At 59.5% G+C, this 22835-nt stretch overlaps 1 protein-coding gene across 12 annotated transcripts in view; it reads left to right on the top strand.

The window, feature by feature from the left end:
• BCOR (BCL6 corepressor) overlaps window positions 1-22835 on the top strand; it is a 123001-nt gene that overhangs the window by 59467 nt on the left and 40699 nt on the right. For 2 of the 12 annotated variants that reach the window (XM_021079598.1, XM_013986055.1), the window contains exon 1: window positions 17446-17528. The exons of 4 other annotated variants lie outside the window; for them this stretch is intronic. The gene's annotated coding sequence lies outside the window, so the exon portion shown is untranslated. Of the gene's footprint in view, window positions 1-17434; window positions 17529-17997; window positions 18304-19002; window positions 19131-22835 lie in introns of those variants that run through there. 6 more of the 12 variants (XM_005673559.3, XM_003360264.4, XM_021079596.1 and 3 more) reach the window with 5 other exon arrangements.

Raw genomic sequence — 22835 nt, 5'->3', positions numbered from 1 at the left:
TGTATTAGGCATGCAGCGATTCATTTACTATTTATCAAGTTTTTTTTTTTCTTTTTTCCTTTTTTTTTTTGGCTGCCCAGAGACTTATGGAGTTCCCGGGCCAGGGATCAGATCTGAGCCACAGTTGCCACCTAAGCTACAGCTGCGGCAATGCCAGATCCTTTACCCAGTGTGCCGGGCTGGGGATCGAACCTACGTCCCGGGGCTCCTGAGATGCTGCCAATTCCATTGTGCCACAGCGGGAACTCCTATCAAGTTTGATTGATTTATTTATTTATGTATCTATATGTGCCAGACACTGTGCCACGAGTGTATCTTGAACAACATCACGAGCACATCACGTTTATACAACACCAACTTCGTATACGGTGATGGTGGGTCCTGTCCTTACAGAGCATATGGTCTTGGGGAGATGACAGTCCAGGGAGGAACACTCAAAGCCTATTATGGGGCCACCAACAGCCTGTGTGCTGGCCGTCAAAGGGTGAGGTAGACAGTGGCAAGCCACGAGGTGGCAGGGATGATAAGCCTTGTTAAAGAGTTTGGGGTTTTGTTTTTGTTTGTTTGGTTTTGGTTTTTTGGCCACGACTGTGGCATGTGGATGTTCTGGGGCCAGGGATTGAACCCTCGCCACAGTAGTGACAACACCAGATCCTCAACCCACTGAGCCACCAGGGAACTCCAAGAGTTTGGGTTTTGTCCCAAGTGCAGTGGAAACTACTGGGGTTGTGATATGCAACTTTTTTTTTTTTTAATCAAAAGACCTTTGTAGGAGTTCCCGTCGTGGTTCAGTGGTTAACGAATCCAACTAGGAACCATGAGGTTGCAGGTTCGATTCCTGGCCTTGCTCAGTGGGTTAAGGATCCAGCGTTGCCGTGAGCTGTGGTGTAGGTCGCAGACTCAGCTCGGATCCCAAGTTGGCTGTGGCTGTGGTGTAGGCCGGCAGCTACAGCTCCGATTCAACCGCTAGCCTGGAAACCTCCATATGCTGCGGGTGCAGCCCTAGAAAAGGCAAAGAGACAAAAAACAAACAAACCAAAAAACCTTTGTAGCTGCCACTTGGAGGATGGGTTGGAGGGGCTGAGAGTGGCAGCCCAGAGACTAGCGGGACTAATAAACCTGTATGCTGATCCAGGCAAGAAGGTGGTGCCCTGGTCCAGGCAGATTTGGGAGAGTGGGAAGAGCAGACTCACTAGATAGAACTTTTGGGAGTAGATTCAGTCTTGCCAGCAGGTGGGAGAGGAAGCGAACAGGTCTGGATGGCCCCTTCCCTCCCATCCCCCGGGTTCTGCTTTAAGCACTTCAGTGGCTGAGGCATTTTCTGTGATAAAGAAGGGAGCTGGGACCAAGGGCAGGTTCCAAGGGAAGAGCTGGTCCCTTTTTTTGGTCTTTTTAGGGCCGCATCCGCGGCATATGGAGGTTCCCAGGCTAGGGGTCAAATCGGAGCTGTGATGCCGGCCTACACCACAGCCCCAGCAACACCAGATCCTTAACCCACTGAGCGAGGCCAGGGATCGGACCCTTGTCCTCACGGATACTAGTCAGGTTCGTTAATTGCTAAGCCTCAAAGGGAACTCTGAGCTGGTCCCTTTTTTAAGGGATGGTTTGTCTTGCTTACCCCTGTCTCCCCAGTTCCTATTACAGGGCCTGACATTTAGTAAATGCCCCCCCAGAACAGCTGTAGATTAACTGATATTTTTAAAAAGAATTCAGTTCTAGGCATGCTAAGGAGCAGAGTGGTGAAGAGTGCGTCGTCTGAGATCGGATTTACCTGGGTTTGAATCTGAGCGGCACCATTTTCCCAGTGACTTGGGGAATGTGCTGCGACCTCTCTGCCTGAGCTTCCTCATCTGTAAAATGTGCATAATTGGAAACGAATCCGACTAGGAACCCTGAGGTGTCGGGTTCGACCCCTGGCCTCGCTCAGTGGGTGAAGGATCCGGCATTGCCGTGAACTGTGGTGTAGGTCGCAGACGCGGCTTGGATCCTGTGTGGCTGGGGCTGTGGTGTAGGCCGGCAGCTGTAGCTCCGATTCGACCCCTAGCCTGGGAACCTCCATATGCCGCAGGTGCGGCCCTGAAAAGGACAAAAAGACAAAAAAAAAAAAAAAAAAAAAAAAGTGCATAATAATCTACCTGCCTCAGAGGGTAGTTGTAAAGATTAATACTTAATTTACATAAAGCCCTTAGAAGAGTGGGGCCAACGCTCTGCACACATTAGCCACTGCGATCATGAAGCTGGTCGCAGGCTGCCAAACCGAGATGTCAGGTCTGCAGTTTGATATGGGGGCTGGCACTGGAAAACCCACTTCAAGGGTCATCAGCAAGTAGGTGGTACTTAAAGCCACAGGCCTGGATGAGCTGGGGGTGGGGGTGGGGGTAGGGGGAGGGGGGATCCAGGCCCCAGGCAACTAGCAGAGCTTGGAGAAGATAGAGTCCAGAAAGAGGCTCAGAGGCAGGATGAAAACCATGTGTGTGTGACATCTGGGACCCCAAGAGCCGTTCAAGAAGGGTGTGGTCAGGGGCGGGTGTCTAGTGCTTCCAAGGCTTAGGAAGGCCTGAACCCCCACGCCCCACCCCCTTCTCCAGCAACAAGGAGGTGAAGGTGATCTTGAGTCCTTTCTGCAAAATAGCCAGGGGAGGGTGGATGCTGAAGAGTGTGGATTGAAGAGTGTGATCAATGGTGTATCTTTTTTTTTTTTTTTTTTTTTTTATGGCCAAACCCACGGCATATGGACGTTCCCAGGCTAGGGGTCCAATCAGAGCTGCAGCCGCCGGCCTACACCACAGCCACAACAATGCAGGATCTGAGCCGCGTCTGCCACCTACACCACAGCTCACGGCAACACCGGGTCCTTAATCCACTGAGCGAGGCCAGGGATCGAACCTGCAACCTCATGGTTCCTAGTTGGATTTGTTTCCGCTACGCCACGCCAGGAACTCTTTTTTTTTTTTTTTTTTTTTTTTTTTTTTTTTTTGTCTTTTTTAGGGCTGCACCCATGGCATATGGAAGTTCCCAGTCTAGGGATTGAACTAGAGCTGCAGCTGCCAGCCTGCACCACAGCCACAGCAGTGCCAGATCCCTAACGCACTGAGCAAAGCCAGGGATCGAACCCCAGTCCTCATGGATATTAGTCGGGTTCGTTACCACTGAGCCATGGTGGGGACTCCTAAATGCTGTATCTATATAGTGCAGTTCCAGGAGCCTTGGCAAAGACAGAGCCCATCTCCAAGTGCTGAAACAGAAAGTGATCAGTAAGATGTAGCAGTTTCATAGGTGAAGTAAGGAAGGACTTGTGCTGTGGTGTGTTTCCATTTCTGAAGATAAAGTGTGGGGGGGGTGCTCCCCAGCAGAGTTGAAATGTTTCATGCACCTACAAATATGTGTCTGTATCCCCCCTACTTGTTTTTTACACAAACTGTAACATACTCAAATTGTAACATGCTCTACATCCGGTGTGTTGTTTTTCAGTAACAGTAGACTTTAGGGCTTTTTCCTCATCAATGCTACAAAGCAGTTCTTCTTTAGTTTTAAATAGCTACAGAAGATTCCTGTTGTATGCCTGGACCATACCTATCACTGCTGGACATTTAGGTGGTTTCTAACCTTCCGCTGTTACAAACAAAGCTGCAGTTTATCCCCGTATCTTAGAAGGATATCAAAACTAGCTGATTTTGGAGTTCCCGTTGTGGCTCAGGGGAAGGGAATCTGACTAGCAGATTCCATGAGGACGCAGGTTCCATCCCTGGCCTCGCTCAGTGGGTTAAGGATCCGGCGTTGCCGTGAGCTGTGGTGTAGGTGGCAGACGCGGCTCGGTCCTGCGTTGCTGTGGCTGTGGTGTAGGCTGGCAGCTACAGCTCTGATTCGACCCCTAGCCTGGGAACCTCCCTATGCCGCAGGTACGGCCCTTTAAAAACAAAACAAAACAAAACAAAACTGATTTTTAGAGTGCAGACAAGGTAAGGAAATGGAAATACTACATGGATGTAGACGCCTCTTTTGAGAAGTACAGCTGTGCTGGAGAACAGATAAATAGGGAGCTGGAGAAGGAGAGGTAGGGTCAAGGAAGGGCATTCTAAAGACGGGAGATGCTTCAAGGGAATGAATAGAACAGGGTAATTCAATAAAGAGTGCATGGGGGTGGGGGAGGGAGGCAGCCAGGAAGAGCCTCTGCCAGTGATATTTTAGCAGGTGTAGGAGGATGTCTTAAAATGGTACGAGGCCCTGTGCTGAGTGCTATGGGAACAGCAGGTTGAATGGATAGGCACAGGCCTTCAGGAAGGTTCCACTCCAGCAGGGAAGCTACTATGTTGCCCAAATCAGTTGCAACATTGCTAGAAAGTGGTTGATTCTGTTACTGAGGTACAAAGATCTACAAACATCCCACTGGGGTGCCTGCTGGTGGAGTTTGCTCACATTTCCAGTGATTCCCTGGGTTTCTGATAAACCATTAGCTGGGGGAGAGGAAAATGATATTTTGCCTGAAATTTGTGGGTTTTCCCATAGGGATTAAATGGCATGCCTGCCCTAGAAGGCTTTTTTAAAAAGCGGGAATAAATAAATAAAAATCCCAAGAAGAATTTATATTCCTGATGGCTTTGCTGATGGTCGTGTAAATTGTATATTTAATCAAAGGCACTCGAATGTCTCTCTCTCTCTCTTTTTAACTATTGAAGAGCCATTTAAATGTCAACATAAGTGATTCCCTCCCAAATAGTGCTGTTTATACATTACTTCCCCTAATAGACCATAATGATTCATAAGGAGGCATTTCGCGCCTCTAAATTGTAGGCCTATTGAAATATAAATTAAGATGATAAATAATTTGACCTTACCTGAGAGTACTAAGTATTTACATGTGTCAAATACGAAATTACCCTGAATATCAGGGTCCCTAAAAAGGAAGCCTTCTTCTTCTGGCTGCATGCAATAAATGAAACGGGTTTAGACATTTCCTTTCAGAATGTGGAGGAAAGAGAGGGGCAGACACAAAAGAACGCGCCCGGGACCCGGCCGTCCCCGCCCCCCAGACTTCGCCTTGGGCTGGGGGGGGGGCGCCGGACTCCCTCCCCCGGAGTGAAAGGCGGGTGCCGGCCGCCCCGGCACACCCCGCGCGCCCTCCTCTCCCCCTCCTCCCGCAACGCCGCCGGAGTTGCTAAACATGGAGTTTCTACAGGAACTTTGCCAGGCCGAGCTCGCCGCCCTCCCGGGTCCCCGCAGCGGGATTCACCGAGTCGGCGGCGCCGCGCGGCCTCCCCGCCCCCCACGCGCCTCCGGGGAGCCGCTGACCCGGCGGCCCCCGGCTTCGCGAAAGGCGTTCGGCCAGGCTCAGAAGCCGAGAAGGCGCGGAGCCTCCCGGTCTCCGCGGCCGCCCCTGCCCGGGCCCCGGAGGTGGCAGCTGGGAGCCCTCGGCGGGGCCCGAGCCCAGCCCGCCTTCCAGGCCTGTTTGTTGGCGGCCGCCAGCGCTCGGGGCCCGGGGCTCGGCGAGCTCTCCACTCTCCTGGCCGGGGCCGACCCGCGGGGGTCGCCGAAGCGGCGGAGCAGCGCAGGCCGCGGCGGGCCCAGGCTGGGTGCCTTGGTCGCTCGCGCCGGGTTTTTGTTTTGTTTTGAAGCCCGGCGTGGGGGAGGGGCAGCACCTTGTCAATGAGAAATTTCCTGTTCGCAAGACTCCGCTTGCAGAGTTTCTGTCCTGCCCTTGAACTGACAAGTGGATCTCCGCAGCGCGAGCCCCCGGGAGTCCATCCAGGCGCGCCGGGCGTGCGCGGGGGTGGGGGCGGGGGCACCCGCGCCGCGGCGCCGAGCCCCCCGGGAGCCCGGCGGAGCGGGGCCGACGCCTGCCCTCCCGGTTCCCGGGCGCACCCGTGAGCGCCCAGCCGAGCAGTGACTAATCTGCGGCTCCGGGCCTCTTGGCGCGCAGCCCGGGCTCGCCTCCCGCCCCCTTGTTCCTCCCCCTCCCTGCCGTCCTCCCGGCCCCGCCGCGCCGAGCTCCGAGGAGAGAATCGCGCGGGCCGCCGCCGCGCTCCCAGGAGTGTGGGAAGCGGGTCGAAGCAGGCGGCTCCCTCGCCGTCTCTCCAGTCGCCCTTCTTCTACCCAGGCCCGAGCGCGCGTGTGTGTTTCTTTCCCCGTAAGCACTTTGATCAGCGTTTCCTCAGCGCTGCCGAGGAGCCAGTGCGAACCGGAGCTTTTAACCCCCTGCGTGCCGCCCCACGGTGTGCTCCGTGGGGAGGGCGCCGTAGGGAGACTAGTCGACAGGGGCGCGATCGGTTTGGCTTGGCAAGCCGGAGTCTGGAGGAGCCCGACCGGATCAGAGAAGCCTGCCCAAGTGCGGCAGGCTCTCCTGGGGAGAGCAGGCCCCGAGGCCCGGGGCGGCTCGTTAATGTTCCAGCCTGCCCGGGGGCCGCACAGTAACCCGACCTGCCAGGCGAGGCGAGGTGCGGGCTTGAAAGGCCCGGCAGGCGGAGGCTTCTGGAGGGGCTCTTGAGGCCCTGAGGGGACCCACTTTCACGCACCCTGTCCCCTGGAGCGTGGACGGTTCCCGACCCAGGGTGGGGGCCTCGCGCTCGCCCCGCAGACTCGGCTCTGGCCGCCGCTCCCTCCCCTGGCCAGGCCTCGCCGGGGAGTTAATGATTGATTTACTGGCTCCGCGCGGCCGGCGCCCTCCCAGCTATTTGTCGAAGCTGAGGAGTTGCTGGCGAGCAGCGCAAAGGCCGGGAGAGCGGGGTTCGCCCGGGAAGGGAAGCCGAGCTGCCGACGGGAACGGGCGGCCACTCGATTAGCCCCCACTGAGCGGCTCTAGCCTTGTCCAGGGCGAACCTGCTGGAGGCCCGGGCCCGGCGAAGGGAGCATTGGGAAGCGCCACACGTAAACGGGTTGGCAGCTGGTGATTAGGCCGCCCGGTTTTATGAGTCATAATGGGTCGCCCGCCTGGCCCTCAACCTGCTCGCTGTGGACTCGGCTCGCCGGGGTCCAGGCGGTGGACCGTTCCAGGCCGTGCAGAGGGGGATGCTCTGTAGGGCGCCGGCCGCTCTAGGCGTTGCGCAGGATTTCCTCTCATTTCTCGCAGAAGGCAACACAAACACCCTAAATCAAACCGCTCCGACAACCGAGGGCTCCACACAGACACATCAATAAGGATTTCGCCTCCCGCGTTCGAACGCACTGAAACACTTGTCCTATTTTTATGCAAATGACACCACACAAATAGATCTCGCAGGCCCGGGAGTGGGGCGAGAGGAGGAGGGGCGCCGTCGCCCCAGCCTGGGGGCTGCGAAGGGGGAGGAAGTCCCAAGCCAGCACCCCGGGGCCCGCGCCGGCTTGGGCGCAGCGGGGCTGGTACTGGCCAGGCGGCCCGCCCCGCGCACAGTGGCTCTCTGCCAGCCCCGCCAAGTCGGCCGCGTCCCCAGGCTGCCTGCAGAGGCGGATTAGGGAAAGGAGCGAAGCGAGCCTGTGACTAATCGCGGGGCCTCGGACCGAAGCACCAAGGCCATGTGCGACTGACAGGATCGACACTAGCAGAGGACACGGCGACGCCTCGCTTAATTGCAGGCTTAAAAAATTGCCGCCTGAGCAGCTCCATTGCGGAGCCATGGCGTGCGCTCTGGGCTGGGGAGCGCGCCAGGGGGACCTGCGCTCTCACCCGTGGGAGGGAGGTTTGGCATCTCCTGCATCGAGGGACCTGGCTCTCTCGGCCTGCCCCCACTCTGCAGGGTCCCCCCACCCTGCTTGCGGGACTGAGTGTAGCTGAGCCGACCAGTAGAGTAGGATCCAGCTTCCAGGCCTAGATTTCTGACCCTTCCCCCCCCTGGGGCCCACGTTCCGCCTTTTCACCCTATAAAGGAGGCTATACAGTTGGAGGTGAGCGATTCCAACAAACCCTTCGTATAAAACCCACACACGTGAACCACTCTCTTCTCTTCCCTCCCTTTCCTTCTCCACAGGCTGATACAAAGCCCCGAATGACCAAAGGGAGGGAGAAGCAAGTCGGGCAGGGCTTCAAGGAGCGGCGTCACCGAGTACCAAAACCTAGAGGCCCACAGACACGCACCCTAGGCGCTTCACCCCTGGTCACCACAGTGCCTCTAACCCAGACCTCCTTCCTGGAGCGCTGAGGCCTCTCGGGGGAGAAGGGGGGGAAGCTTCGGCAGGCCGACTGGCCTGTGTTTGAGGGGAGGGTGGAGGGTGGAGGGTGGAAGGCGGGGTGGCGGGGAACCCAGCGAGAGAAGTTTCCACCACGCTCTGGTCGGCTGTTGCCAAAATCCCCGGGCCCCTCCCCCGCCCGCACCGCCTTCCGTTGCCACCACAAGTTTGGTTTCACGAGAGCTCGGGACAAAAGCAAACGTTTTCTATAGACCCCGAAAACAAAGGGGAAAGAGACGCGCGGGGCGGCCGAGAAGCGGCTGCTAGCGTAATGGTGCCGGGCGGACAGCAGAGCATTAGAACTGCAAAAGCCGCGCGGGCGGGAGGAAGTGCGAGGCGGGAGGCGGGAGCGCGGGGAGGGCGGGCGGGGGAGGGGCGCTGCGCCATGTTTCCGTGTCACCCGCCGAGTCGCCGGAGCTGGGCTCGGCCGCCGGCTCCCGCCTGCCTCCCTAACAGCAGAAAGCGTGCGATTAGCAGCCAGACAGGCGGGGACTCCGGGCCCGCGGGGCCGCCGCACACGCCGCCCGCGGCCCGGGCCCGCGCCCCCCCGCCCGCCGGGTAATCATCCTCCTCGCTGCAGCGCTGTGTGCACTCTCATTAGAGCAGGGAGGCTTTTCTCTGCGCACTCGCTCGGCTCCCGCTGGCAAAACAACGCCTTCCCCGGCCGGGCCCAGGGCCAGGAGCGCCGGGGAGGGCGGGACGGGGGAGGGGGGAGTGAGGCCGGGCCAGCAGCGCAGGTCATCTCGGCCGCCCGACCTCCTCGGGGCACGGAGGAGATGGGGAGGGTCCAGTAGCCCTCCCCACGCGGAGTGGCAAAGTCCGAACCCCGTACCGGTGCCGCCATGACCTACTCTCGTCCCCCGCCGGAGGCTAGAGTGGGGGCCAAGGGGAGATGAGTGTGTCTGGTTTGGAGAGCGGGGGCGGACACCGGGCAGGCTCCCAAAACAGGTTTTGCCCCATCTGTCTTGCGAACCACCTCTTAAGACCAGGCAGAAGCCGGACCCCAGGGGTGGCAGCCCTTCGACCCTCGGGGAGACCTGAGTCCCCAAGCTTCGGGCTTGATCGTACAGAGAGGGTGGGAGATGGGGGCGACCGAGGCGCGGCTGCGCCTGGCCCTGAGCGTCGGAGCCCCATTTTCTGCTCCGCGATCTCTGCACACAACAGTAGGCAGTCTCTCCCGGCACCACGCGCCCAGCTGCAGGGCCCGGGAGCAGGTGTTCCTGCCCGGCCGGAGTGGCGGCTCCGCGCCCCTCCCGTCCCAGCTGCGGGGGGAGCCGCGCTGATGGCGGTAATAGAGGGAGGTCTCGCTGGACCGCGAAAAGGGTCCTCCGGGCTTAAATGGGGATGCCCCAGGACGAGGGCGGCCGCCTGGGACCTGGAGGGATCGAGGTGACGCGCGGCCAGCCCTCGTCTGGAGCAGCCCGGGGCGCGGGGCGGGGGGGGGGGCAGCGGAGGCCACTTGGGGCGGCGCAAGGGCTTCCGGTCCCGGTGACTGCGGCGGCCGCGGCGGCGGGGCGGCTGGGAAGTTCCCGGGGCGGCCGCGAGGAGCACCCTCCCCTGGTTACCGCCGCCGCGCAGCTTTCGGAGCGGCGCCCTACGAGCCTCTCGGTGTCTGGCAGCGCCGCTCTCGGCTGGCGCGGGGATGGAGGCTGCGGGGTGGTCCCGACCCGCTCCCCCCTCTCCCCGCGGGGAGGGGGGGGGAGGTGGGGGCCCGAGACCCCGCAGGAGCTGCGGCGCGCCTCCCTGCCCCCGCTCCTCGCCGCCGCCGCCGCCGCCGCCGCGGCTGATATGGCGGGCACGTGAAGCGCAGCTCGGCGCCTCGGCGCCAGCCAGGGAGCGGCCGGCTCAGCTTACCCGCGGTCCCAGGAACGCGGAACCGAGCCCGGCCGGGCCCCGCAGAGCCCGCGCCCCCGCCCCGCTCCCAGCTCGCCGCGGCCCCGCAGCCCCTCCCCGCCCGCGCCTGGCCTTGGGGCCGCGCCAGACGGCTCGCCCGAGGGGAACTCAGGCTGACTAATGGGACGCGTGTGGGCCTTACGTGAGGCCCGGCTGTCAGCGGATGCCCGCTCGCTCGGCGCCTACGCCGCGGCCAGGCTTTTCGGGGAAGGGCGAGAGGAGGGGTTTCCCCGCTCGGCGGTTTCGGCTCCCCGGGGACTATCCGGCCGCGGCTGGCCCCGGGCTTTAGGTCGTGCAGCCTAGACCGGAGGGGGCAGACTCGGGGTGCGCCCTGAGCCGAGGTGCGAATCCGGGATGGGGGGGTGGGGGGAGCTCTAAGCCGGAGGTGGGCGCAGAGTCTCATCAACTCGGCCTGGGCCGCCCGCCTTGATGGGTGCGATCCGGGGCCAGCGGCTGGGCTAGGGGGAATTTACAGGCCGCCCTGCGGGCCTGGAGTTCAATACCGAAAGCTCCCTCAACAAATACAAAGTCTTCCGGAAACCCCTTCGAGATTTTTGTTCGGAGAAAAGGATTTTATGACTCCCCGAGAGTCCGGTTCGCCTGAGAGTTCTCGGGTTCCGGGGCGCATGTGACGCCTTTTCCTTCCTTTATAAAGGGGCCCGTAAGAATCAGCAGAGTTTCTTATTATTTTGCATTAACAGCAACTTCGTGTTGCCATAGTTATGTGATCCTCTCAAATATAACTACCTGTTTAGTTTCAACACACCAGCGAGGTGGAGAAACACAAACACGGATCAGGAACTCGGGGAAGGAAAACCCAGATGCCAGCTTGCGGTTGGATGCAGGATCAACCCTCATCACGCATCCCTGCTTTTTATTATATTTTTACTATTTTTTGCTTTTTAGAGCCACACCCGCGGCATATGGACGTTCCCAGGCCAAGGATCTAATCCGAGCTGTAGCCGCCGGCCTACACCACAGCCACAGCAGCTGGATCGAGCCGCGTCTGCCACCTACACCACAGCTCACGGCAACGCCGGATCCTTAACCCACTGAGCGAGGCTCGGGATCGAACCTGCCTCCTCCTGGATGCTAGTCAGATCCGTTAACCACTGAGCCACGACAGGAACTCTAGCATCCCCGCCTTTATTCGGCCTAATTACACTAGTAATCCTGCCCCCCTCCTCCACAAGAAAGCCTGAAACCCTGTAGTGGAGGTGCTACTTTTACTGGGGAGCCCCACGGATGGGGAGGGGTTTGCTGGTGTAGAGGAGGTGGGTTTTAAATGTCACTTCCAAATGAAAATGCTTTCCTTCAGCCTTTTTCTTTTCTTTCTTTTTTTTTTTTTTGATGCAGTTTTCGAAAGGAGCATTTTTGCGAGATAAGAAGTGACCGATCAAGATCGCTGAGGGGAGGTTGTAAGCAGCCGCTTTGCCTCAGCTTAGCGTTATCTTATCTTTCACACTTGCATGGCGGAAAAAAAAATTGGCTTATCTTTATCCCCACCCCCTTCTCGCCTTAATTGCTAAAAAACACTGGTGTGTTAAACGGGGAGGAAGGAGGTCTCTGGATTGTCAGTGGAAAGGGACGATTCAAAAATGTGGGCGCACTGGGGTGGGGTGGGGTGGGGTGGGGGAAGCCAGGCTACCAGGGTTTATTCTTTCCCCCAGGCCTTTCTAGTACAACACAGAAGGTCCAGTCCGGGGTGGAAAGATCAATGACCAGATTAAAAAAAAAAAAAAAATCTGGGGATAGCCTTGGGTTGTGTGGCTTCCCTAGGCCTCTCTTTCTCCGAGCTGCATTTCCCAACCTCTCCTCCCCTGCGTCCCTCAAAAGCTGGCGGTGGGTCTCTGGCTGAGGCCTTTCACGCTGCCTTCATCAGCCCCCCTCCTCTGTACATGTCCCTCTTTTGGGGAGGGGGATGCAAGGCTGGGACCCATGGCCTGCTGGAAATCATTAAAATATATGCGAGTGTCTGCAAACACACACTTTTAAATCATGGCGTTTCCCCTCCACGCTGGTATATTTAAACTCCAGAGCGAGCTGGATCTCCTCCCTCTCAGTCGTTTGTCTGTGTCACCGACAGGCCGCTAATGGCCGGGCTTCCAGGCGCTGTGCATTATGCATTAGCCTCCTCCCTCCGCCGCACACAGAAGGTTCTGTCAAGCCTCGCAACACAAACCACCCTGCGCCCCCCGCCCCACCCCCGCACTCGCGGCCGGGGGCTGCGCGGCTGCTAACGTGCTGGGGACGCGGGGATGAGGGGGGATGGGGAAGAAGGCAGAGCAGAGTGGCCCCGGAGGGGGAATGGGAGCCAGCCGGGGCGGGGGGTGGGAGGAGGAGGTGGGGGGGGGGCGTGTGCCTCGGATTAGGCCGTTTGGAATCTCCAGCCCGGCGCTAGCCTCAAGCTTTGCCCCTGGCTGACCTTGCCGAGGCAACCGCCCAGCACCACTCGTCTCCGCGCCCGACTTCGTGGGGGCCTCAGAGATTTTTAGGGACAGATCAGCGTCGCGTTTGCATCTGCTGGGCCATACTCCCTTCTTGCTTCCCCCCCCCCCCCACCAGCAAGGAGCTGGCGGAGCCTTCCAGATCCCTCCAGTCCCGAAGGGTGTGTGTCTGCAGGGGTCCCGCAGCCGCCCGGCCGCCCGGAAGGGGAGCTGGATACAAAATGCCTGGGGCCGGCCGGGCCTTGGTGTTCTCCATCCCGCTCCCCACAGGACCCACTCACTGCCCACGGCCTGGTAAAATGCGAGCTGCAGCCAGCCTGGCTAAATAAGCAGGACGTGGTCCGAGTTTATTTGCGGGAGCATCCAGCCCAGCCGCCGGGGCTTTGAGGGCTCTTAAATTGGAGCCAGGTTGGGGCTCAAGAGGGAAGAGTCCCCAAGCCGCCAGTATTTATGCTCATTCAGCTGACACCCCTCTGTGTCAGCCACAGTGCCTGATCAGAGCTTGAGATCAGATGGAGCCCAGACCAGAAATTCTGAGAGGTTGTTACCACTACCACGTTAGGCCTGCCTTCTGGACCCTCCTCCCACCAAGGCTCAATGACCCTTCAAAGACGAGGCAGAAAGAGCAGCCATCTTCAACCCGGCGACCCCTAAGTCTAGCAGTCTCCCGCCAGGGAAAACAGCTACCTTTAGATGTTTCCAGACAACTGAAATCCCTGGGACAAGGATGCCTTGTGCTTGGGGGATGGGCCGGTGGATCCCTGAGTGCCACTGGGTAAGCCTAGAGTTCTTTTCCAAAGTGACCAGGGAAGACTGTTAGTGTGAGTATTGGTGTGTTTTTAAAAACAGTTAGCAGCATCAGGAGTTCCCGTTGTGGTGCAGCAGAAATGAATCCGACTAGGAACCACGAGGTTGCGGGTTCGATTCCCGGCCTTGCTCAGTGGGTGAAGGATCCAGTGTTGCCATGAGCTGTGGTGTAGGTCACAGACTCGGCTCAGATCCTGCTTTGCTGGGGCTGTGGTGTAGGCCTGCAGCTACGGTTCTGATTCGACCCCTAGCCTGGGAACCTCCATATGCCATGGGTGTGGCCCTAAAAAACAAACACCCTAAAAAACACAAAAACAAAAAACCCCCAGCATCAACAGGCTAGCTCACACAATGTAAAGTAAAAATACATTCTCTCTAATCACCCAAATCCCACCTATTCCAGTAACTGGCATCAGAGCTGTGAGAACAGCCTCTGAAGAGCACCATGGGGGCGCCGGGGGGAGGGGGTGGTGGCTACGGAGCTTTATGATTTAGTTCCGCACATATGTCACAGTCGAACCCCGCACATCATGTTGGGGTCCCGGGTCTCCCAAATACCAGGTAAGACCCTCACCAGGGAATGCATGGCCTTTCCCCTAGGCCTGGGCAGTGGTTGAGGGTGTGGAAGGGGACCTGACAGGCCTACAATGTCAACCCCACCAGAAAAGGGTGACCGGCCTCCAGGCCTGCTCCCCGAAGAAGCGCCAACCTGCTGATTCCGTTGCAGAGGCTGGATAGAATCCTTTGCAGAAGAGAGCCAGGGAGCCCCAGGTTACAACTGGGAGACCTGAGCCAGGGGACAAGAGGAAGGTGGGAGAGGGGTGAGCCTGCAGCTCAGCCTTTCCGAAGCACCTCGCCTGCCTTTCTGTCCTGCCGTCTGGGCGGCCTCCCCGTCCTTGCCCTCGCATGCAGGCTCTCTCTGCCGCCTCCACCTCTGCTTGCATTGAAATCCTCCCCTTGCTGAGTGTGGAGTGTAGCGGCCCGACCCCCAGGTCAGCTCCTGGGGGACGCACAGAAGGGCAAGGGAGGAGGGCGCAGGAGAAGGCCTGCACGTGCTGCAGGCTCTGAGGTGTCCCCAGCTTCCGGAGCCCCTTCCTGAGTAGGGACACAAGGTGGAACTGCCATTCGAGGGCTTCCTACTTCTCCCTGGAACAATTCCAACTAACTGGACCAATAGGTGTAAACTCCCTACATCTCCTCCGCCTTAGAACACCTCGGGGAAAAATTCCCATTTTAATTCCCAGGGAGTCATGAACCGCCCCTCCCCTCTTCCCAGCACACATTCGGGCCTCTTAGGACTCCCTTAATAAGATATTTTTTAAATCCCACAGAGTTGGAAAATATATCCCTCGGAGATGGAAGAGAAACCCTTTAATCCCCCCAGCCCTGCACCAGGATACCAAAGAGGCAAGACTCCTTGAAAGGGGGTGTGTGTGTGTGTGTGTGTGTGTGTGTGTGTGTGTGTGTGTGAATGCTGCAAATTACGTCAAAGGCGAATTTACTGGTCTGTTTGTCTCCAGCATCAAATTTCTCCCACAGTCAGCCCTCCTGTAGGCCCCTTCGAATTTACAGCACCGCCCTCCTCCCCAATTCATTTTAACTCTAGGACTTTTAAAGTTAGACAAACAGGCCCCTTTGTCAGCAGCCCCGGGAGGCCACAGGACCCGGAGAGGCAGCAGGCTCCGTGTTTTCACTTGGTTCCTGGATTTTCCGAAAGTTCTGGATGGTTACATGCAACTCTTAACTCCGGCAAAAGCCCGTGCCTGGGGGGGTGGGGGGGAAGAGTTGGGGAGGCCTGGGAAGGGGAGAGAAGGTGGCTGGGCATGGGGCCAGGGTCTCTGCGGCGGCCTAACTGAGCCGGAAGAGCCTGGCACAGCTCCGCACTCGCCCAGGCCAGCTCTCCCGCGCGGCCCACAGTGGCACAGCAGCCTCCTCGCTTGGAACTGCGTTCAGAGAGTGTCTCCACAAATACCCAACTTCAACCTTCCCGGTTATTTTAGACTTGTTTTGAATAAAAGGAGTCGCTTCAAAAAGAATGTTGCTACAACACACAACCAGAGGCCTTTTCTCCAGCTGTGTCTGTAACTCGCATGCGTTCAGTCTAATAACTTTTAATGTCTGGCCCTAAAATGTCTTTATAAAAAATAGCTTTACAGCATAATAGTCCAGGTGTCTTTCTGCTTGTTACCGGAGATTAAAAAAATGTGTGGGTTAGCTTTCAGAGACATCCACCTCCAGGAAGACTGGGAAGAAAAAGGCGTACATTCCATTAGGCAGGCGCGGGTCCTGGAAGCCATAGAGGCCCAGCAGGGCTGGGGACTGCTCGCAGGGGCACTTGCCCGCCTGTCTTTTGCATCAGTTGTTATAAGCAGCTCTGGAGCATGAAGATTTAATTCTGCCCGAAGTTTCGGGTTTCAAACGGTAGAGATGTTTCACTTCTGCTTTGAAAAGGGCTGTTTTTATAACTATGTACTGAGAACTAAAACAGAATAAATAAAATCGCACCCAGCACCAGTCCCGCAGTCAGCATTAAGTCTAATTTTTTAAAGGAATCTGCTAGCTAGAGCCGATTTTGGCCTTGACCTTGACTTGGTAATCAACTTGAGATGCTTTTGATTATTTTTGGCATGGAGACACTCCAGGATATTTTAAAACTTTCCGTGTGGATTTACAAGCCACCTCCATTTCGGATTGATGTTCTCATCGAGCCTGCACCATCTTGTCCTTAGGCAGAAAGAGACTCCCCCCACCGCGCCCCCCTCAGCATAAAAAGACCCTATCCAGCAACCGAGTGGGGTCACCTTTTGCCGTGTTGTCCGGGCCCCGCGGTCTGGGTGCGGTTAGGCCGCAACACCCCTCCCCCACTCCCACCTCTTCCCGTCCGCCAGAAGAACGGGGTCTTCTCGGCTCGCCCCAGAGGCTTTGCGCTCCGGGGAGGCCGGAACCTCGCCTCTCCGCTTCCCCCTCCCCCCGGCCTGCCCCCACCCTACCCCCGCGCCCAGCGCCGCGCCGGGTGCGCTGGAGAAGCTCAATACGTGTCAATTGAATTGAACTGCTGCGGGCGCAGGCTGTACGCCGCCGCCGAGCACAGATCAGCACGACGTTACCGAGTGGAAATTTATGGGGCGAACGGTGTAAGCCAAAAGTTGCTCCCTGCCAAGGAAAATAAAACGCGGGAGATAATCTCCCGAGGCAGGGGTGAGGGGCCAGGACAGACCCTCCATCTGAGATGCATACTGTGAAATGCCCGAGAACAGGGAAAAATTCTGGCGGATCTCCGCTCCCTTGCCGCCCCCACCGCCGCCTCCTGATGCCCCACGGGCTGCCGCCTCCATCCCCCGCCTCTCCAAACAATTCCCACACAATTGAAATGTCCGGGGAACTCGGGCGCGGAGTTCGGGCGCAACGGCCACCGTTGCCCAGGATAGTGTTTTCAGGTAGCTCCTGACACCGACATGAGAAAGCGCTCCTCCAGGAGGAAGGGGCGGCCCGGTGTGAGGATGGGCACCGACGCGCACTCGCCAGGCTCTGCTCGGTCTCGGAGGGGACGCGCGACTGGGAGAGCGCAGCGCTGGCGGCGAGAGGAGGCAGCGGCGGCTGCCGCTGGGGTTTGACAGCTTTGGCTGAGCGGAGTGCGAGGCGCTTTATGGTAATTGCGGTCCTCCACTGGCCTTCTGGGTAGCGAGGGGAGTCTCGGCGCGCGGCTGGGAGAGCCGCCCCCATCCCCTCGGCTCGGGATCAGGGGGCCGCCCGCGCCGCCGCCACCGCCCGAGTCGGTCTCTGGCTCGTCCAGGACGCGCGCCCGGGCGGGGTGTGCGCAGCCAACTCGGTCCGAGCGGGGGAGGGGAGGGCAAGGGGCGAGGGGGGCGCCACCCAAGTGGTCCAGGGTTCCGACCCAGAGAGGCGAAACGCGCCGGGAATCGTTGACAGCTGGGGAAACTAGGGTAAACCTTTCCTGGGAATCACCCCTCCGAAACCCCACCGCCGAGGCGCCGCAGCGGAGGGCGAGCGGAGGCTGGGGGAGCTCAAACTTGCGAGAGCTGGAGGCGGCGGCGGGCGGGCGGCTGTCGCCCGAGCGCTGCGCCTGCGGGGGGAGGGGAGGCGGCTGCTGGGAGGGAGGGAGGAAGGGAGGGCGGGCGGGAGGGCGGAGGGAGGGGGAGGAGGAAGAGGAGGGAACCGCGGAGGGGGGACGCGTTGGGATCGCGGCGTGCGGCGGCAGACGGAGCCTGGGCTCCCAGCGGCAAGGTGAGGCAGAGCTTCGCTCCTCGCTGAACGCGGGCCGAGCTCGGCGGCTGCGGGGGAGACGCGCCGAAGCCCAGACTGCGACCGAGAGCGGGAGCGAGGCAGGCGGCGGCGGAGGGGGAGCCCGCGAGCCGCCGGGCGGGGAGCCCAAGCCGCGCTGTCGCCGCGCAGGGACGACTTGGCCAACACACTCTCTCTCTCTCGCTCTCTCTCTCTCTCTCTCACACACACACACACACACACACACTCACTCACCCTCACACACTCAGCCCGAGCGGGCGCTCGCGGCGATCCGTCAACATGGCGCTGGGGCTCCTGCCCGAGCGCGGGCGGCAGCAGCGGCGGCGCGGGAGCTGCTGAGCCCGGCCGAGCCCGGCCCAGCCGCCGGAGCCCGGAGGATCGCGCGGGGCTGTCGCCACCTGCCCGGAGGCTTTGAGCCCGCCCCGCCCCGCCCCCACCCGGCCCAGAGCCCACCCCTCGGCGGGGCCGACCCCGAGGGCAGCCGGCTGGCAGCAGACGGCGAGGGAGGCGAGCGAGCGCGGCGCCGCGAGCGGGCTGCGGGCAGCCGGAGACGGCAAACTTTGCTGCTCGCCGCGCTTCCCCAGCCCGGCTCCTTCTGTCGCCTACGTCGTCACCCCACTTTCCTCCAACCCCGCAACCCCTCCCTAAACACCCAACCGCCCCTCGCTCCTCCTCGTCGTCTCGACTCTGCTCCGGGGAGAAACTTCAAAGCGCCAGATCGCAGGCTCCCTGCGTACTCCCCGGCAGGGGATTTCAGGTCAGTGCCCGGAACACCTTTCCCCGGGGAGGTTGCGCGGGCTGTCGGGCGTGCGGGCAGCGGGGCTGCAGTCGGCCCCCTCCCTCGGGGCCCCCGCCCGCGGCGGTGGCTCCTTGGACTCTCGCTACCCTGCGAAGCTGCGCCTCGCGCTTCCCTTTGGCTGCTTTGCTCGCTTTCGTTTTTATTTCCTAGTTATAAGTTATTAAAAATGCAGCCAACCTAAGCGGCCCCGCGTGGGCTCCGGGGAGGGAGGGGCGCGGCGGGGGGCCTGCTGCCTCCCGGGGGGCTGGTAAGAGAGCGAGGAGTTCGCGGAGTGGAAGTTTGCAGCCAGTGTATGTGCCTGTGTGCGCGGGAGCGCGGTCGTCGCTGAGCGCCGGGAGTAGGGCGCGGGAGGGCGGGGTGGGGGGGGAGCTGGGCTGGAAGCTGGGAAGCTCGGCTCGGCGTTAGCTCGCGAGCAGGAAGGGGAGGGCGGCGGGTTCCCGTCTGCTTTCTTTTTCGACTCGGGAAAGAACTGTAAAAACCCCCAGCCGCCGCCGCCTCGTCTCGCCTCTCCGGGGGCCGCTTGTTCCTGCTAGTGGAACGACGGCGTGTGCGTGCGCGAGGGTGTGTGTGGCGGGCGCCCCGGGCCGAGCGGAGCTCGACCTGCCGCCGCCGCCGCCGCCGCCGCCGCGCAACTCGGGAGGGGAGTCCCGGTTTTTTTTTTTTTTTTTTTTTTTTTTTGGCTTGCCCCAAAGCGCGAATCACGTGGATTAAAAAAAAAAAAAAAAACTACTAGGAAATCAAGCGGAACGAGGGGTTCCGACTCGGCCCGTCCGCTCGCCCGCCAGGTCAGACGCTTTGTTTTGTAAATGTTCTTTTAAAATTTTAACCTGCGACCCCCGCCCCACGATGTCGCCGGGTTGGTTTTAAGTTGTGAGCCTCCAGGGGTGGGGGTAGATCGTGCAAGTGCGGAGGCGGCGGCGGGAAGGGAGGGCGAGGGCGCCGCGGGGGGGGGGGGCGAGACCTGGGTCCTCTTCTGGGCAGCGGAGAGTCGGGTGGGGAGCCCTGTAGGGCGTGTGAGAGTCTGCGGCCGGAGGAAGTTGGTCCCACTCAGGGCGTGCGGCACAGAGGCTGAGGGCGAAGAGGAACTTGCGCACCCGGGCGCGATCCTCGGGCGAGGCGCCGCCGCGCCGCGGAGCCCGCTCCGGGAGCAGGCGGGCGGCTGCGCTGCAGAGCCTCCGCCAACTCGGGGGCTCGGGGCGGCGGCGACGTGCGCCTGCTGTTTACCAAGCAAACCCTGGGGCGCCGGGTGCGGAGTAGGGCGGCTAGAGGCACGCGTGGTCCCGGCGGGCTTTCCGCCGTCTGCACTCTCGGGTGGGCACGTCCCCGGGTCCCTGAGACGGCTGAGTCTGGCCGCGTGTAGGCCGAGGCCGGGCGAGGCTTAATTTGCTGTTAATGAATCTTTTCCAGAAAGTCCGCGATCTCCAGCTAGAGGCTGTGAGTGCCCGCGCGCGAGGGCGCGCGCTGCCGGCGTCTGAAGGGTGGGGGTTGGGAGAATGGAAGAGCGAAGGAGGGGGGAGGGTTATGTGTATTTAAAAACAAACCTTAAAAAGAAACTAGCCTCCTGTGTCTAGACTAGACAACTCAGTTTTTAACAGGTTTTTTTTTTTTCTTCTTTTTTTGAGAGAAGGCCAGAGGAGGGGTAGTGGCATTTGGTCCTAGGGGTAGCCTCTTGGAGAAAAATCCTTAAAATGGCCTGGGAATAAAAACAAGGAGGAAATGGCCCACCCCAGAAGCTGGTGGGTGGTAAACGTAGACAGACGGGTATTTCTAGCCATCTGACACTTCCTGTGGCACTGGAAACGGACACCTCGGGCCGAAATCAATCCTTACGAGGTGGTGGATTCGGTTTTGCCAACAGAATTGCTTGTGTGGAAGGCATTTTAATTGTCGGCCTCCGAGACTTCTGTACGTGGAGACTTGGAGAATACGTTTGCTTCTCGACCCTTCCCACTCCACCCCCGATTTGTTATCTGGTCTGGCTTTGCCGTGTTGGTTTTCGTGTTTATTTTGGGCATGATTTCACCGCGTGCAGGAAGGGGAGGAGGCGGCGCTGATTAATATGCCGTCCAGGTTTAATCCGAGGCTGGCCTTAAGTGTGCGGGTTTACGCTGCCACTCACCGGGATTGCCTGGGGTAGAAGGGAGCGCGCGGAGTTAGGGCGCCAGGCTCTCGGCGGGCAGGTCGAGGCTGGGGCTCGGACGGCCCCAGCGCTGTCCTCTGAGGCGCTGTCACCAGTAGGTGACTGAGAGTTAATTAGGAAGTGCTCTCCGGATCAATGGGCCGCACAGCTCATTAGCGATTCTCTCCAGCCCTTTGCAGGGCCGGCCGGGCCTCTGCCTCCCGCACTGGCCGGGGCCCGGCGGCCCGGGCTGCGGAGAGCGCCGCTGGGAAGTGGGGAGGGACCGGCGGCGGGGGGCGGCGGGGATGCGAGTGTAACTTCGCCGGGCGGCGCGTTGCGTGCGGCGTCTCGAGGCCCGCGCAGCCCGCTCTTTCTTCCTGCTCTCGGTCGCCTCGACTGTGTCTTTAACTCGCTCCCGCTCGCGTCGCTGCCTGGCTGCTCCTCCCCGCCTCCCTCGCCTATCTCTTGTTCTCTAAGCACGACGCCTGTGCTCCCCGCCCAGTTTGGGATTAGACAAGATAAAAATAGGACTGCCCAGCGCGCAGAGCTGTGACTGTGCCCCGGCAGCCGGGCTGGCGGGAGCGCTGGGGGCCGGGGCCGGGGCGGACCCGCGGAGCGCTCGGGGCGGCCCGCGCCGGCAGGCTCCCGCCCCCACCCCGCAGGCGCGGTCACGCTCCAGGGTTCGGTCCGCCGGGAACCGTGCGGGCAGGGGGACCTGGGCAGGGTCTCGGCGCTCTCGCGGGTGTTGTTGGTGTGCCTGTGATAGATCGGTCTAGACAGGCATGCAGGCTCCCTCCCGGCTGAAGGACGGGAGGGGGGGCGGGCCGCGGAGGCGGCGGCAGACTCCCGTGAGCCGCGAGTGGGCGAGCCAGCCTGCGGGCCCAGCGACCTGGGTGGAGGGAAGGCTGCGAGGGTTTCTCTTAACCCTTTAAAGGCGAAGGGGAGAGTGTAAGGCGTGCGGTGGGGGTGGGGCGCCTACTAGAAATTCCTGGAGGCAAAGTAGCCCCCAGGGTGGAGGGGGCGGGAGTCTGGGCCTCCCAGGGTTTTCCTTTCTCTGCTCAGTGTATGCACGCTCGCATCCTGGTGCAATGGGCTCGATTCTTCGACTAACCTAATGCAGCTGCTAAATGATCTAATTTGATCTGGTACTTCTCCGTGGGGGAGGTGTGAACACACAGTGGGCACCCTGACCTAAGACGGAGTTTGGGAGATGCAGAGGAAGACCTCAGTATCCCCAGCTGTCGGGTATGGGAAGGTCTGCTCAGAGCTTTAGTCGACTGGGGCCTCTGACTGAGACTGCTGCAGAGGAAAGACCCAAGCCTGAAAAGGCAGGCCAGTGTGTCCAGGTTTGCATCGGGAGAGAGCGAAGTTGTCTGTGTAGACAGACACACCTTTAACCATGAACTTGTGGAGAGTTTGAATCAGATGTGTGCAGGGAGATAGCCTCCAAACAGGAGCTGGACAGTGATGCGTACAAGACCCAGCGTGCGTAGACCCATACGTGGACGGGGTCAACATTTGAATCGGTCTACAAATTTCATACAGCTCTCAGACGCTGGTTTAGTTCTTTCCAGAGGTTGGAATTGGTGGGTAGGTTACCCTATATATAAATAAACGATTACTCACACTGCTCTCTCCTTCCCCTTTCTCTCCCTTTTAGGGTTTGTAGTCGTAGGGGAGCCTCTAGTTACATTTAAACTGCAAACCCATATAGGGCTGGCCTGGGAATGAGCCACATAGGCAAAGCAAGAATGCAAGTCGTAGGGAGGTGTGTGTGTGTTAGACAGGAATGCACAGATTAAGATGTGCGCCTGAATGACATGTGCTGAGACAAATCAAGACACGGGCTCTGATGCCCACATGGAACAAGAGATACAGAAGAGATAAAGAACTGGCCGAGAGGAATGTAAACATGGATAATGCAAATACTGAGACCTAGAGCGAGATTGTAGGAGAAAATCCCAGACTTTTGGTGAGCTAGAAACTGGGGCAGAATTTCTGTAAGTTCGCTCCAGAGACAAAAGCCCATTTAAAGGTGTGAAGAGGGTCACTTGGAAACACAAAAAGCATTCATATGTATGCGTCCATGCTTAGATACACAGGCTGAATGACAAAAACTCCTCAATGCCTGACGGAGACTCTCCTGCCTAGTGAGAAGACGGGGGCACGCAAGCGTGGGCCACGCCACCACGTTCGCACACTCACTCACAGGGGACGCGTCTGTCTTTGGCTAGAGGGAAACTGAGGACAAAGACACCTAGCTGAGGGTGGTTGGCCCTCAGTTCCTAAGATCACTTCTGGTTAGTTTCTTCCTGCCTCGAGGGGCGAAGAGGGTATATCTTCAGTAGGTAGGAGGATTGCTTAGAGATTT

Source organism: Sus scrofa, chromosome X, assembly GCF_000003025.6.
Source record: "Sus scrofa isolate TJ Tabasco breed Duroc chromosome X, Sscrofa11.1, whole genome shotgun sequence".
In the NCBI taxonomy this organism is placed as follows: domain Eukaryota; kingdom Metazoa; phylum Chordata; class Mammalia; order Artiodactyla; family Suidae; genus Sus; species Sus scrofa.
Note: the sequence above shows the minus strand (reverse complement) of the source record. Positions and strands in the feature narration are given on the sequence as shown.